At 49.8% G+C, this 16,269-nt stretch overlaps 1 protein-coding gene across 4 annotated transcripts in view; it reads left to right on the top strand.

Moving 5' to 3' along the window:
* Positions 1-810: 810 nt before the first annotated feature.
* Gnb4 (G protein subunit beta 4) overlaps positions 811-16,269 on the top strand; it is a 64,222-nt gene continuing 48,763 nt past the window's right edge. For 3 of the 4 annotated variants that reach the window (XM_076573895.1, XM_042278932.2, XM_076573894.1), the window contains exon 1: positions 820-938. The gene's annotated coding sequence lies outside the window, so the exon portion shown is untranslated. Of the gene's footprint in view, positions 939-16,269 lie in introns of all 4 variants that reach the window. The other variant, XM_006971133.4, reaches the window with a different exon arrangement.

Raw genomic sequence — 16,269 nt, forward strand, 5'->3', positions numbered from 1 at the left:
AGGAACAGACTTGGCAGGATGCTGGGGAAGGTCTTCCACTCATCAGTGACAACAGAGAGAGAGAGAGAGAGAGAGAGAGAGAGAGAGAGAGAGAGAGAGAGAGAGAGAGAGAGAGAGAGAGAGAGAGAGAAACTTCCAAGAGCTGACGGTCGGTCGGAGGCACGCTCTGTGCCAGCACTGGTTTGTTCATAAATGTTTTCAGCCCCGTTGGGAGGTGAGGGAGCCGGGATCACCAGCATTATGTTCCCAGTGAACCTCGGCCTCCACCGACGGGTGAGTCGGGCGGCTTGGCAGGACTGACATTGGATTTCAGAGCTGCAAAAGCGCAGACCGCATCTGTGGCTCCTCTAGCTCAACCCTGCAGCCCGCCTGAGCAGAGCAGCCCTGGCCAGGCCCAGCCGCGAAGACGTCGGGCACATTGCTTAGACGGCGCGTCCAGAGGCACACAGATCAATGGAAACTGCCTAGGATGGGCTTTCTGCTTGCCAAACTCCGCAGAAGCTAGCTGCATGCTGTGCCTGCGCCCACCCGGTGCACCCGAGACCAGGCCACGCGCGCCCCCGCCAGCCCCTCCCCACTAAACCACAGGCGCCCCTGGCCCTGCGCGCACCAAGCACCCTCCACCCAGGCCAAGCGCGCTCTGGGTTCAGCGAGCCCCTCGAGCGCCCCCCCCCCCCGCCCCGACCACGCTCGCCCCCGCCATCCCCTACCCAAGCCACGCGCGCGGCTGCCTCGGCGCGTTCCCAGACCCTTTCCCAGCCTCGCGCGCCCCCGCCCCCGCTCCCGCCCCCGCCCCGCGCGCCGCGCCCCGGTCCCCGCCCCGTCCGGCGTGCAGGGCTCTGGGTGTGGCCGCCGTCTCGTGTGGCGGAGCCTGTTCCCGGTTCGCTCCCCGCAGCCGAGCGGCCAGCAGCAGCGCGGTGGTGGCAACCGGGCTCCAGGTAGGTGGCGAGGGCTGGTGGCGGGGCGCGGGGTTCCGTGTGGACGCGGGCGGCGCGTTGCGGGTGTCCGTGTGGACGCGGGCTCCTCTGCGCTCGGTGAGGCCCGGGACTGCCCGAGGGTGCGGCTGCCCGGGGAGCCCAGACAGTGATGACTGCAGGGCGCGGAGCCCCTCAACTTCTCCATGGGCTGCTGGCGCCTCATTGGGTTTTGTTTTGTTTTGTTTTATTTGTTTTTGTTGGTTTTTTTTGGGGGGGGGTTGACTGACACGATGCCCTGCGGTTTGGTTATTTTTAAGGGGAGGCGATAACGGATTTTGGATAATTGCAAGTTTAGAACAAGAAAAAGCGTTTTCTCATCTCCCATCTCTTTTTGCTTCAGAATAAAAATGTGTGGCATGCATGTATTGCTCTCCACTAAGGGAAGACTGCGTTTTCAAAGTTGAGAGACGGCTTCCAGTTGTTTGTAGCAGTGCTGGATGATTTTGTTTTTTCTGGTTCTCTCTCATCCTTTCCCTCTCTCTTTCCTTAAAGGGTGAAAATATAGCCTAGTGTGGACCCGCACCCTACCAGGGAGTTGTCTTAAGACTTTGAAATGTATGTGTTAGTCCCTTTTAATATGGGAACTGAGACGGCTGACCTTTTGTATTTTTCAGTTTATCTGGATGTGGTGGCTAACACATGCTCATACGAGAGGTGTCTCCGCCTGTGGTCACTGCTGGCTCTGAAAGTTTACTGTATATTTTAATATTTTCATTAAGAGCATTTAAGGAGTTTTCATTTTCGCATTTGGGTTTGCTGATGAATTTAAAACCGAAATAGAAACTTTAAAAATATCATTTAGTGAATATTGCCAGATCCCTTGTGTCTACAGGTTATTAGACCCTGACGTTGATTCTGTGTTGTGGTTCTCTTGACGGCATGCCTTAAGCCCATGATCATTAGACAGGAAGCAATGTTGAGCTGTTGGTCTTTTATGAATAAACATATCAGTGTGTATTTTTACACTTTAAAAATAGATCCTGAGACACTTTCAAAACTAAGAATGGGAACTAAAATATTGGACATTTTTCTGCCATTACCACATATTGCTGGAGACTGGGTGAATTCTGTTTTCTTTCAGGCATGTTGCTTAAGTTGGGTCTTGGTTTTTGGTTTCTTTACCTTGCTGCCTAGTTTAATCTGATTTATTGAAGGAATTATTTCCTGAAGCTCTGTCCTGGGCCAGGGACAGTGAGCTGTACTCTTCTGTCATCTCTCAGTCACTTCTCAAAGGACACACTGCACCTTCCACAGGCAGGGAGATGTTAAATGACTTGCTGAGGTCTTGTAACTGTTAACTCAAGTTGGATTCAGGGCAAGATCCCTCTGTCCATAGCGTGCACGCTTTTCCCTCTAGGACACATTCATTTAGTCCTAGGTTTAAGGAGCAATCCTCAGCTACTCACTGAAGTATACATAAATTTCCTAGAAATGTCAGAAACCTGTGCTGGTCTTTCTGGTGTGATTGGTACCACTTACGGGTGTTATTTTATACAGCCAACCATCAGGCATTTCTTCCCTGGCATTCCTGGAACTGTGCCCCCTTCCTAGGGCACAGCTACTCTGTTGGTATTAGATACATAGCGATGACTTAACTGTCCTTCTGAACTAATACCTCTGTTTTAACATGAGCTCCAGAGAAACAACTATAAGCACTCTGGAAAGGTGGGAACAAGCAACTTCAGGCTTTGTGGGGCTCCCCTGTAATCCCTGCTCCAGGAGCGAGGCAGGAGGGTGTAAGAGGGGATCTTTCCTAGGCTACATAGCAAGCCCCTGTCTCCCAACAACAAAACTGGATGGCAGCCTGCTCCCTCTGTGGGAATTCTTTGCTATCCCTTATGTGGTAAGCCAGGAGATGTTCTCAGAGCTGTTTTCCTTAGCACCCTGCCCTTCCCCTGAAGCTTCTGTGTGTCCAGGTTCTATAGGTCCCTTATGTTGTTATGTAAATATTCTGTGGCATCTACTCTAAAACACATTTTATGTTCGATGTTGTGTTCTACCCCACTCACTGACCTATTTCTTCATCGGTTTGGCCTTTGGGCATGTCTGGGGGCATTTTCTTGATTGGTAATTGATGTAGGAGTGCCCAGCCCACTGTGGGCAGCATCCACAAGCAGACAAGCCTGGGCTGTGTAAGAAAGGCGGCTGAAAGTGAGCATGAGAGCAAGCCACTGTTCTCGGTGGTGTCTGCTTCAGTTCCAGAGTGAGCTCCTGCCCTGACTTCCCTCAGAGATGGACTGTGACCTGGAAGTGTAAGCCAAATAAGCCCTCACCTCCCCAGGTTGCTTTTGGGCAGTGTTTTAGCACAGCAACAGATAAGCAAACTAGAATACCTATTTTAAAAACAAACAAACAAAAAATGCTCTCATTACAGTGTGTGTGTGTGTGTGTGTGTGTGTGTGTGCGCGCGCGCGTGCGCGCGTGTGCGCGTGTGAGTCAAAGCACACCTGTGGCCCTCACAAGACAACTTGCAGGAGTCATTTCCTTTGTCCTGGGGTTCAAACTCCTGTCCTCAGGCTTGTTGACAAGTACCTTTCCCCGCTGAGTCATCTCACTGGCCCTCAGACTGGCCTTTTTTGAGAAAACAAAAATAAATCCAAGGCAGATAGCCACTCGGAGGTGGGTAAAAACTGAGTAACCTGGAGGGTAGGAGCTTGGCACCAGTGTTGTGGGAATTCATTCCATCCCACCAATGGCTCCGGGTGTGTTTACTCCGCGGTGCTGACACCAGGTTTTGGTTGGTGCAAACACTCGCGCGCCTCCCCCCCCCATTTCCAAAGGCACCCGGGCCGGAACAGTGGGTCCCACCACCTCAGACTCGGGGAACTCTGCCAGTACACCAAGACTCAGCACTGGTCCTCACTCAGACCTGCTCCTTCACTGTCGGCATAGGGCTGTCTGTTGTTTTTCCTCAGGTTGGTGTGAACAGAGTTCACGATGTCTGGTCGAATAGGAGCTTGGAACACAGCTGGCAAAGTGACGTTTTTGCCAGATGACTCCCTTTTCAGAGGACACCGATATGAGGGGACAGGCACAAGCCCTGGCGGGGGGGACAACACACACCACACCACTCTGAACAAGGCTTTCCTAAGAGTTTCTGGTTGCAGAAGCGTATTGTTCTTGTTTATGTAATGAGCTTAAGATGGGGAGGGGGCGGGCTGGAGATAGGCTCTGCCAGGAAGACCACTGGCTGCTCTTGCAGAGGACCTGGGTTTGGCTCCCAGTATCCACAGTGGTGGTTCATAACCACCCATAACTCCAGTTCCAGGGGATCCAACAACCTTCACCCTCTTTGGGCGCCAGACACACGTTTACATACTTGCACACAGGCACAGACACATACAAGCTGGAGTGGGGCTTTAGGGACATGTTTCTTTTTTATTTTTTAAACTCTATAACTAAGTATGAACAGTGAATAACCTAACATCAGAAGGAAAAAAATTGAATCCAGGTCGGGTTTGAACACAGGACTGACCACTTTTGATCTCAATATAAAATGAACTGGGGAAGGAAGGCTTGCACTCTGCAGGTAACCCTTTACGTGCCTGGTGCAGTACAGCAGTCCTCAGACCATCTTATGTACATTGCCAGTTGAGAAGATGGGTGTGCTTCTCAATTGTGAATTGAGCGGCCACCATAGGCTCAGATGTTTGATGCTTGGTCCCCAGTTGGTAAAACTGTTTGGGAAGGATTAGGAGGTGTGGCCTTGTTGGAGGAGTGTGTCACTGGGAGTAGGCTTTGAGGTTTCAAAAGCCCATGCCAGGCTGTCTGTCTGTCTGTCTCTATCTCTGTCTCTCTGCTTCCTGCTGATGAGGATGTAAAGCTCTCAGCTGCTGCTCCAGCACCATGCCTGTCTGTTTCCAACCATGATAATCTAAAACTGTAAGCAAGCTCCCAATTGAACGCGTTTGTTTATAAAGCTGCCTTCGCCATGGTGTCTCTTCACAGCAACAGGACAGTAACAAGGGCAGTGAGTGAATTCACTGACTTTTTAGGATCTAGACTCTTTACTCTGAGACACAGAAAATAAAGGATGAAGGCTGAGTGTGGAGTTCAGCTGGTAGAGTCCTTGCCTAGCCTGCTAAGGCCCTAGCACCCCATAACCAGTGTGGTGGCACATGTCTGTAATCCCAGCACTTGAGAGGTGGAACAGAGGGTCGTAAGTTCACGATCAACCTTATCTGCTTAGTGTGTTTTAGGGCAGGCTGGGCTACATGAGACCCTGTCAGGAAGGAAGGGAGGAAATAAGGACGGGCAGCGAGAAAGTACCTGGCATTCGGTTGGGACTAGTGGCATCCATATGAACCTATGATTAAAAGATGGAAACACAGCTTGTGTACATGAATACACACATGCTTTCACATGTCGGTACTGCGCACATGCAGCATATATTCACACATTTCCTGCGAGAGCCTGAAGTGTGCACTGAAATGCCTAAGAGCATGGCCAGTGCCTTTTCCAAATGGCTGACTCTAGAGCTGGCACAGGGAAGCCATAGGGTGAGCCTTGAACTTTGTGCTGCAAAGGAAGAAAGTGTGGAAAACAGTGCTGGGCAATTTCACAAGGATGCAGTTGGAGGATCTCTCCATGGCCCAGTCTGGAGGAACTCATGGACCAAAATCCCCAAGTACATGAGAGGCCTACGTGATCCTAACACAGGCCTACCTGCCACTGCACCCCCTGCCTGCCCACCCCCCTCCCCTGCTCACTCTGCTTCAGCATCGCGTTTTCCGCCTGTTGATCCAGGTTGGTTGCTTTAGGGGCTCTGCTTTTCCTGTTTCTTCTGGCCAGGGCCTGGTGCATGGGACCAGCGTCCTACCATCCCACCTACACCCCCAGCCCTATTATTGTTCCTTTGGAAACAGTCTCCCTGTGTGCAGGCTGGCTCCTAACGCGGCAATCGGTCTGACTCAGTGCTGGGATTACTGGGGTGTGCTGCCATGGCTTGCTTCTCCTTTCAAAGGCATGGCTCATTTCCTGATGTCATTCAACGTGACTTAGATTGATTTATTTTAAAACAGCTTCCCTGATCACCTGTGATCTCACTTTGGGTGTTTTCCTACATGGTTCTTGTCTGTAATTAGAGTTGGGTAGTGTGCTATTGTGCTTTACTTTGGGTTCATTTCCTAAACAGATGAGAATAGAGTTCCTGGCTTAGTGGCTGCTCCGGGTGCTGTGATTAAATATTCTAACAAACGCAGTTTGGAGGTCAAGGTTTTGTTTCAGCTCACAGTTCAAGGTGCAGTCCACTGTTGCAGGAGAAGCCACAGCAGCGGGCACTTGAGGTGGTTTGTCACACAGCAGAGATGCAGAGAGCAATGCATGCATGCATGCATGCATGCATGCCACTGCTCAGCTTGCTTCCTCCACTTTATAGCCCAGGATGCCAGTGATGATGCCACCCAGGTGATGGACCTTCCCACCTCGAGTGACGCAGTCAGGATAATCCCCACAGGCATGCCCAGAAGCTCATCTTCAGGTGGCTCTGGAACCTGCCAGGCTAACGACACTAACCATCACAGTCCCGTAGCAAGGAGAATCTTGGTTCTTGGTTATTGCACCTCCAGAGCCTGGAGTATTTCTAGTTCACGGTTGGCACAAACACTGCGTGGATGGAGATGGATGTGGTTGGCCGAATGAGGGTAAGCACTCCTGTTTCTCAGCTCGTGTGTCTGACAGAGCTGTCTGGCATGGACCAGGCGCCCTACAGAGAGACTCCTCCAGCACTGTTGAGTGAAGCCAGTCAGTTTCCAACCTTGCTTTACACGGCCACCTTTCTCTTGGCTGCCCTCTGGTGGAGTGATTCTAACAAGTGGTGCATGAGTGGATAGGTCACCAGAGAAAAACGAAACAGGGAAAAGGAGGGTGGTGAACCGGGTGGTCCCCTTAAAGAAATCTCTAAACCGAGAACTCATCTGGTGGAGTATTTGTCTAGTGGTACAGAGCCTAGGGTTCGATCCTTACTGCTGCATAAAACTAGATGTGGTGGCCCATGCCTGTAGTCCTAGCACTCAGAAGGTGGAGGCAGGAGGATCAGAAGTTCAAAATCATCCTTGGCTACACAGTATGCTTGAGACCGGCCAGGGATACACCAGACCTTAAAAAAAAAAAGTCAATTTGAAATTTCCAGTTTTATGGGCCAGATGTGTTGTCACACACCTTTTAATCCCAGTAGTCAGGAGGCAGAGGTGGGTGGATCTCTGTGAGCGTGAGGCCAGCCTGGGTTACATAGTGAGACCCTGTCAAGAAGGAAATATATATAAATTTAATTTTAGGCAAGTGGTCAAGTTAGTCCTAATCTGATCACAAAGAATGAAGAGGAAGTGACCAGTGGGTAGATTGTAGAGGTAGATAGCTTGGGTGAGGAGATGGCAGTGGGGGTGGGTGGTGTTCAAACACTGTGCTGGAAGCCACGTTCTTCATCAAGACGCACCTACGCTTTCATGCTGATGTTCTGGGGCAGGGGTCATGGGTGCCAGACAGTTTGCTTTGGTACACTGCTTATGAGCAAAAATGTTTGGTAGGCTCCCAGCGAGTGTCCCCAGCACCATTTCCCAGTGTGCATTCTGGGGACCTTTCCTCCCAGATACTCTCAGATTGTGCTCTTTGTTCTGCTTTGGAGTAGTGCTCACATAAAATGAAAATTTCCCCCATTACTGAGGATTGAACCCAGGACCGGGAACAAGGGTCATGTGTTCAGCTATAGAGAAATCAACAGAATTCTATCTATTTTGTGCGCAAGGAGACTGGTTCCTATGATCAGAGAGCAAATCTTGACTGAATCTTTGGATTTTTTATAGATATTTAAAATTTCTTATTGTCTTTATTTGTGTGTGTATTTATGTTTGCATGAAGGTGTGTACATGCCACAGTGTGGAGGTAGGAGACAACGTTTTAGGCTCTTCTACCATCTGGGGCCCAGGGATTAAATTGAGGCTTGGCAGCAAGTGCCTTTCCTCTCTGAGCTGTCTTTCCAGACACACACACACACACACACACACCAGTGTGGCCTTGAACTCACAGAGATCTTCCTGATTCTGTCTTTTGAGTGCTGGAATTAAAGGCATCTACTACCATGCCTGGCAGTTTCTAATATTTTAAGTGGAAATTTAATAATGAATGGCTTGTCTTAGGACTTGTTCTCTTCTACTTTTTAAAAAGATGGTTTATTTGTCTGGTGTGAGTGTTTGAGCCATCTCCCCAGCCCTTCCCCTAATTTTTATGAGTTCCTCACCAAAACACTTTGCCTAGGACTTGGTATAAATATTGGACTTCCACTACTTGGTAATGTGAAATTAGGACCCAGTCCTGCACCTGGAGCTGGGTGAGGCTTTGTTCCCTAACTGGCCTGTGCCATGGAGTTAATCAGGGCAGTTAAGGTGTGGAGTGGGCAGTTTTTATTCTAATATTCTATAAATTAAATAGAACACGATGAAGCCAGGCATGGTGATACATGCCTGAGAACTCAGCGCTCACGAGGCTTAAGCTAGCCCAGGCTACATGATCAGCCCTTTCCTTAACTAAATGAGTGGAATATGCTGCACAGTTATCTCAGGAAACTGAAATTTGTCAACAGGTCTCTAGTGTGCGTTGCCAGCATAGTGGTGCTCTGAGAACTGCCCACTGCGTATCCCCTTCCATTCTACTACAGAAATGCTCATTCCTACCTACGTGGGTTGCTGCCCCAGGTCCGCCTGGGTTATCTTGAGGTAGAGCAGGCACCTGTAGTCCCGGTGCTGGGGAAGAAACGGGAGGGTCCCGGGACTCACCAGCTAGGTAGCCTGACTGCATAGGCAAGTTCCAAATTCAGTTCAAGACTCTGTCTCAAGCAATAAGGAAAATACCTGATGTCAACCTGGGCCCTGCACACCCACGTATACATGTTGGGGAATATTATTTTAAAGTGTGTTACTTTTTGCTTTTGTTACATTTGTTTAACTCTGTGAAGCTGTGTTGCTGTGCCTGTCGAAAACACCTGATGGTCTAATAAAGAACTGAACGGCCAATGGCAAGGCAGGAGAAAGGATAAGTGGGGCTGGGAGGCAGAGAGAAGAAATAAAGAAGAAATCTGTGAGAAAAAAAGAGATGGAGGATTGAAAGGAGATCTAGCAGCTGGAGAAGAAGGAGGACTCTGGGGTCCAGCCACCCAGTTACACAGCAAGCCACGGAGTAAGATAAGATTTACAGAAGTTAGAGAACGGGAAAAGCCCCGAGGCCAAAGATAGATGGGATAATTTAAGTTAAGGAAAGCTGGTAAGAAACTAAGCCAAGCTAAGGCTGGGCATTCATAATTAAGAATAAGCCTCCGACTGTGATTTGTTTGTGAGCTGGGTGGCGGGGCCCCCAAAAGAGTAAAATGCCAACAAGAACATATGCATGCACTTGAATACATGCACCTGTACACATGCATACGTGAGAAACCGACACCTGGTGTCAGCCCGGGGCCTGCACACCCACGTGGACATGCACCTGTGCCCACGTGCGAACACCGACACCCCCATACCACACACACGGTAACTAGTGTCTGTCATGCCTTACGTGAGCTTTTGCAGTCTGTGTGGAGGTCCTCGGTAGCTAAGAACTCGCAGGTCCTTGTCCTTGATGGACAGAAAGGCCCTTCACTCACACAGCGGCAGCATTGTACAGCTAGCAGAATGCCTTGCTTTGGTCAAAGTTGTGGGGATGTTTTAAGACGTGCTGTGAGAAGGCCATTTGAATTCCACAGCTGCATTGTGTTCATTTTATTCATAAATCCGTGTGGATACAACGGCTCACTGCCATCTTCTGGTACTTGTTACTGGCACAGCCCAGCTCTTAAAAGTTACTTGATGCGAGGCTCTGCAGTGCCCTCAATACGGGATAGTTGTCTGAAATTTGTTGGAGGAGTCAGATACTCAATGCTGAAACACTTAGTCAAGTTGTAGCAATGGAAAGAGCACCACAGTTACCAAATGCTTTTGTAAAAATTATTAATTTCAGATTGCCTCATTGACTGCAGTTTCGCGTCTGCAGTTAACTGTGGTGCCCAGTTCTAGTTTGATCTGGAGCAAAATCACCATTGGGGCACGTCTTCAGAGATGACACTATGCATTTCCGGTGCTTCTAAACAGGATTGTGTGAAGGCTGGAGAGAGAATTCAGAGTTTAAAACGCTTGCCGCGTAAGCACCAGGTCAAAACTCCAGATCCAGGGGATTTATATACAGGGTAGGCAAGGTAGCCTCGGAGGCATAGTCAGGGGACTCTCAGAACAGCCTGGCTGTCAGGACCAGCCATATCAGCCAACTCTGGGTTTGATTGAGAGTCCTTGTGTCAGTGAGTCAGGTTGAACAGCAGGTTGGGATGATTAATTCCCACACACTTGAAAACACGCACACATGCTGGGCGGTGGTGGCACGTGCCTTTAATCCCAGCACTCAGGAGGGAGAGGCAGGCAGATCTCTGTGAGTTCAAGGCCAGCCTGGCCTAGTACAGCCAGGAGTGTTAAACAAAGAAACCCTGTCTCAAAATAACCAAAAACAAAAAAACAAAAACGTGCACATATACACCCTAAGCATGAAAAGGGAAAAGACAAGAAAGTGTGAGTGCCTTATGTAAATTGTGAGCATGTGGGTTTGTGCTCATATGTGTATAGATACAAGTGTGGGTGTGCGCGTGTGCACAGAGGACAGCCTCTGGTGTCATTCCTCAGGCACCTTGGTTTTTTGAGACCAAATCTCTCACTGGTCTGGGGCTAAGTGATCAGCCTAGGCAGGTCGGCTAGTGAGCCTCAGGGACCCGCCTGTCTCCTTCTCTCTAGTACACCCCACCACACCTGACTTCTGTCAGGCTCTGAGGGCTGGAACCCAGCTCTTATGCTTGTGGGGGGAGCACTCTACCGACCTAGTCATCTCCGAACCCCCCAGTGGCTCATCTGTATCTCAGATTCCTTTTTATCTTTCCTTCTTCCCTGGAGGGGAGTTTCTCAGCTAACTGTCTGAGCCTAGAATCCTGAGAAATGCAGGTATTTGAGAAATGAGTGAAGGGCCTATAAAGAAACAGAAGGAATAATGAAGCCCGAGAGTGTGAGAGAAGCTGGATGTTATGACGGTCACAGAGATGGGGTTTAAATTGAGGAGGTGGGATCTGGGCTCCAGCACACTGAAGGAGAGAGAGGCCCTTGGAAAGAGGCATCATGCAGGATGGGTGTCGCCTGGGTGCCAGGTGTGTGAGGACTAACGTCACAGCTTTCCTCTGCTGGTGAACAAGTCGTCAGACTGTCCCAGCCTCGCCTTCTGTTCTCCTCGGGTTTTATCTCATTACCTTTCCTTTGTGGTTCCGAGTGACCCTCAGGCGCTGGACCCAGTTTGCTTGGTGATTAGTAGTGTTTGCACTGTGATCGCATGCACAGTGGAGAAGTAGAGTGTGAACTACTGCTTGCAACAAGTGTGTTCTTACACCGTTTCATCGTTCTTTTCCTTAAGGAGGTTAAAGTGCATATTTATACTTTTTCTTCCTTTTGGTTTTTTGAGATAGGAACTTGAAATCAAGATTCGCCATGCGGCCGAGGATAACCTTGAATTCCTGATCCTCCTGCCTCTACCTCCCCAGTCTGAGATCAGAGGTGTTCGCCTGCCAATATTCATGCATCTCAATACACTGTTTGGTTTTCATTGTTTATTTTTTTTCCTTGTGTTTTTATGAGCTGCCTTTGTTGTATCCGGTCAGAACCTTTGCTTTTGTTGCTGTGTGTTAACTCTGTGTTGTACTGCCTTCACCCACTCTGCCGGGGCAGGCCTGTTCTGACTGATGTGAGCAGCTGCACCCTGTTCGGAGATGCAGGCACTAGAGTGTCTGCATCTGGGGCTTCTGCATGCAGAAATGGAAACGGGTTGTCAGGTTGAAAGACACCCATGCAATGCCATGCTGGCTACCACCAAGGTGCCTAAGAGCTGGCCCGCCAGAATCTGAGTTAAGGTTTGCGTGCAGCTTTACCAGCTCCTGACTCAGGTTAAAAGCGTGAAACTTTCCTTCAGTTTGCATTTCCCTAATTTTTGAAATAAGTGTTTCGTTTGGATGTTGGTGTCTGCGGTGCTCCCCATTGGCCCATCTGTGCATGTGTCCCTGTTCATCGGTGATTGGATTTAAGGAGTTGCTTTTAAAATTCTGGATGTGGGACTGGAGAGATGGCTCAGGGGTTAAAAGCACTTGCTGCCCTTACAGAGGACTCAGGTTCAGTTCCCAGCATCTACATGGTGACTCACAACCATCTGTACCTCCAGTCCCATGGGTGTATCCAGGTGTATCCAGGGGTGTATCCAGGGGTGTATCCAGGGGTATCCAGGGGTGTATCCAGGGATATCCAGGGGTATCCAGGGGTGTATCCAGGGGTATCCAGGGGTGTATCCAGGGGTGTATCCAGGGGTATCTGGGGTGTATCCAGGTGTATCCAGGGGTGTATCCAGGGGTGTATCCAGGGGTATCTGGGGTGTATCCAGGTGTATCCAGGGGTGTATCCAGGTGTATCCAGGGATGCGTGTGGTACACAAACATAAAGGCAGGCAAACACTCATAGACATGATACTAAAAAGTGAAAATAACAGTTCTTGAAGCTGTCTTCACTCATCCTTCCTCTCCTCCTCTCCTCTCCTCTCCTCTCCTCTCCTCCCCACCTCCTCTCCTCTCCTCTCCTCTTCTCCACCTCCTCCTCCTCTCCTCCTCCTCTCCTCTCCTCTCCTCTCCTCCTCCTCTCCTCTCCTCTCCTCTGCTCTCCTCTCCTCTCCTCTCCTCTCCTCTCCTCTCTCTCCCCCTCCCTCTCCCCCTCCCCCTCCCCCTCCCTCTCCCTCTTCCTCTCCCTCTCCCTCTCTCCCTCTTTCTCTCCCCGCTCCCCCCTCTCATGTAGCCCAGGCTAGCTTGGGTTCACTGTATAGCTGAGGATGACTTTAAATGTATAATGTTCCTCCCTCCACCTCCCAAGTACTTCTTGGAATTTCTAGGCATATACTACCACGATGGGCTTAAATCCATAATTTCCTCATTTTACCCTGGTGAGCCTCTGGGATTGTCTAGGCATGCCTCACAGTCCAGCCGTTCATGCTAGATTCTTTATAGAAGCTGCCCGGAATGTGGTGATTGTTGAATAAGAAGAAAAGATTAACATTGATGTATGTAAGTGATATATTCTTCTTAATGTAAAGTCATTTTTTTTTGAAGTAAAAAGTTAAAGGGCTTAGATTGTGATGTGGCTCAAGGATCAGGTGCTTGCCTGTCATGAAGGCCCCGGATTCCATCCCTGGGACAGGGGTATAAAAAGCGGGTTTCTCTTTTTTACCAGCAGAGAGATGAGGTGCAGAAGGTCAGCTTTGGTGTGACCCACGGCAAGTGTGCAGTTGTCCTGGCTGTCTGGGTTCATAGCTCAGGACTCCTGTCCCTTTCCTTTCCTCCTGCTGAAGCTCAGCTGGCCTTGGCCAGATGAGGGAGGCTGAGACCTCCGATTTCTCAGGATGAACTGGGGTCCTGCTTAGTTCCCCTCATTAAAGGTTCTAAAGGGAGCCCAGAACCGTGACTGCTGGTGAAGTGGTAGGTGAAGAGTCTGTCGTCTTGAGAAAGGCTTTACTTTGGTTTCTGCAGTCCATGAGGAACTGCAGAAAAACAAGATGGTTTATTGATGTAACCAACTGTCTTATTAAATAAGAAACACAGAAACAATGTAAAAGAGAAAGCCGAGAGGTCAGAGCTCAGAGCTAAAATCTCACCCTTCCGCCTTCGGTGTCCCAGCTTCCCGAAAGAGGGCTATATCCTGTCTGTACATCTTTTTTATAGTATTATTGTTCTGCCTTCTCATTGGTTGTAAACCCAAACATGTGACTGCCTTGTCACTGTCTGTATGTACAGCCCCCTAGGTCTTAAAGGCATATGTCTCCAATGCTGGCTGTATCCCTGAACACACAGAGATCTATGGGATTAAAGGCATGTGCCACCACCGCCACACTCTGTCTATGGCTCTAATAGCTCTGACCCCCGGGCAACTTTATTAACATACAATCAAAATCACATTTCAGTACAATTAGAATACCACCACAATGGTTTGTGATGGCGGGCCTGTAGCAGAGCAGAACACTCAGCTCCTCGGGCATCAGGCAAAGGCAAAAAAGGACAGGCCCCATGGACTGCAGACTCCTTAACAGTCTTCCCTCTCCATGGCAGCATCTGGGATGAAGCTTTTTAACAAACAGATCCATACCATAGCCCTCTACCCCATCCCCAGAGACTCACAAGTGTCTGACATGCCATAGCCCTGTACCCCATCCCCAGAAACTCACATGTATCTCACATGCCATAGCCCTGTACCCCATCCCCGGAGACTCACATGTATCTCACATGCCATAGCCCTCTACCCTATCCCCAGAGACTCACATGTATCTCACATGCCATAGCCCTGAACCCCATCCCCAGAGACTCACATGTATCTCACATGCCATAGCCCTGAACCCCATCCCCAGAGACTCACATGTATCTCACAGTGCAAAACATCCCCCAAAGTCTTAACTGTTCCAGCGTCACTCAAAAAGCCAACTTCAAAGTGACCTCCAAGACTCAAGCAAACTCAGCCTGTGGGTGAGGTACAGGGTGGACATTCTTATTCCAAAAGGGAGGAAGAGGGGTGGGAGGAAGAGGGGGAAGAGAAGGAGGAGGAGGATAGTAAGGAGCATCAGCCCAGAGCAAGGCCAAATTCCAGTGGGGCTGACGTGAAATCGCAGTGCTCCCTGTATGTCGTCATCTGAGTGCTCCCTGTATGTCTCTGAGTGCTCCCTGTATGTCGTCATCTGAGTGCTCCCTGTATGTCATCTGAGTGCTCCCTGTATGTCATCTGAGTGCTCCCTGTATGTCGTCATCTGAGTGCTCCCTGTATGTCATCTGAGTGCTCCCTGTATGTCATCTGAGTGCTCCCTGTATGTCATCTGAGTGCTCCCTGCATGTCATCTCAGTGCTCCCTGCATGTCATCTGAGTGCTCCCTGTATGTCATCTGAGTGCTCCCTGCATGTCATCTGAGTGCTCCCTGTATGTCTCTGAGTGCTCCCTGCATGTCATCTCAGTGCTCCCTGTATGTCATCTGAGTGCTCCCTGCATGTCATCTGAGTGCTCCCTGTATGTCTCTGAGTGCTCCCTGCATGTCATCTCAGTGCTCCCTGCATGTCATCTCAGTGCTCCCTGCATGTCATCTGAGTGCTCCCTGCATGTCATCTGAGTGCTCCCTGTATGTCATCTGAGTGCTCCCTGTATGTCGTCATCTGAGTGCTCCCTGTATGTCATCTGAGTGCTCCCTGTATGTCATCTGAGTGCTCCCCGGTCTGCTCCCACCATGGCTGCGGAGGGCTTTCTGCAGCGGTGCTGGTGGCAGCCCATGTGGCTCCCATGCCGTGCTGGCTTTGCCTGCTGTCTGTAGCACATTGCCCAGATCTTCACCTTCCTGTGTCTCCATGGCAGCATCAGCCTCACTCCCTCATCTCCACCACACATCACCCTCCTAGGGGCTAGACTGTGGGACTGACCCACAGCATGCTGCATGGCCACCAGGCTTTCCCTTACCGTCCTGTGGCAGCCATCAGGACCCATAATTCTTAGATTCTGCATGCCTGCAAAATCAGTTTCATGTGAACAATGCCAAGGTCAGGAGAGTTCGGATGTACCTGGGAACACTTGAGTGAAGGCTGTAGCACTTGTATGGACTTTCGTGCTCTCTCTTTTTCTCTCTCTCTCTCCCTCCCCCTCTCCCTCCCTCCCTCTCTCTCTCCCTCCCCCTCCCCCTCCCTCCCTCTCTGTCCCTCCCCCCTCCCTCCCTCTCTCCCTTCCTCTCTCTCTTTCTCCCTCCCCCTCTCCCCTCCCCTCTCCCCCTTCCTCTCTCTCCCCCTTCCTCTCTCTCCCCCTCCCTCTCCCCCTCCTTCCTTCCCTCTCTCTCTCTCCCCAGGGGAGAGACTTGGGCATGGTTAGCCACTGATAGTAAGGATCCAGTTAGTAAATAGAAAAGATCAGTTGTTGGTTGAAAGTGGGGACTTGAATAGATGACATTGCTAACGTCTGGCTCCTCTTCGTGAATGTAGTAAATCATTCTGACTTACTCAGCATCACCAACAAGGATTCTTGCCAAATATGGATATTGAACCTGAATATACTGTAGCCTCCAGATCTCACTCCTAATATATAGGCAGTAGAAAAGATTTAAAAAAAAGTATGGTAAACAAGCACCATAAGACGTAGATAGGGCGTGGGGTATTGTAAGGTACAGCTTCTCCTCCTGACATAGTAATATTCTT

This window comes from Peromyscus maniculatus, chromosome 6, assembly GCF_049852395.1.
Source record: "Peromyscus maniculatus bairdii isolate BWxNUB_F1_BW_parent chromosome 6, HU_Pman_BW_mat_3.1, whole genome shotgun sequence".
NCBI lineage: Eukaryota > Metazoa > Chordata > Mammalia > Rodentia > Cricetidae > Peromyscus > Peromyscus maniculatus.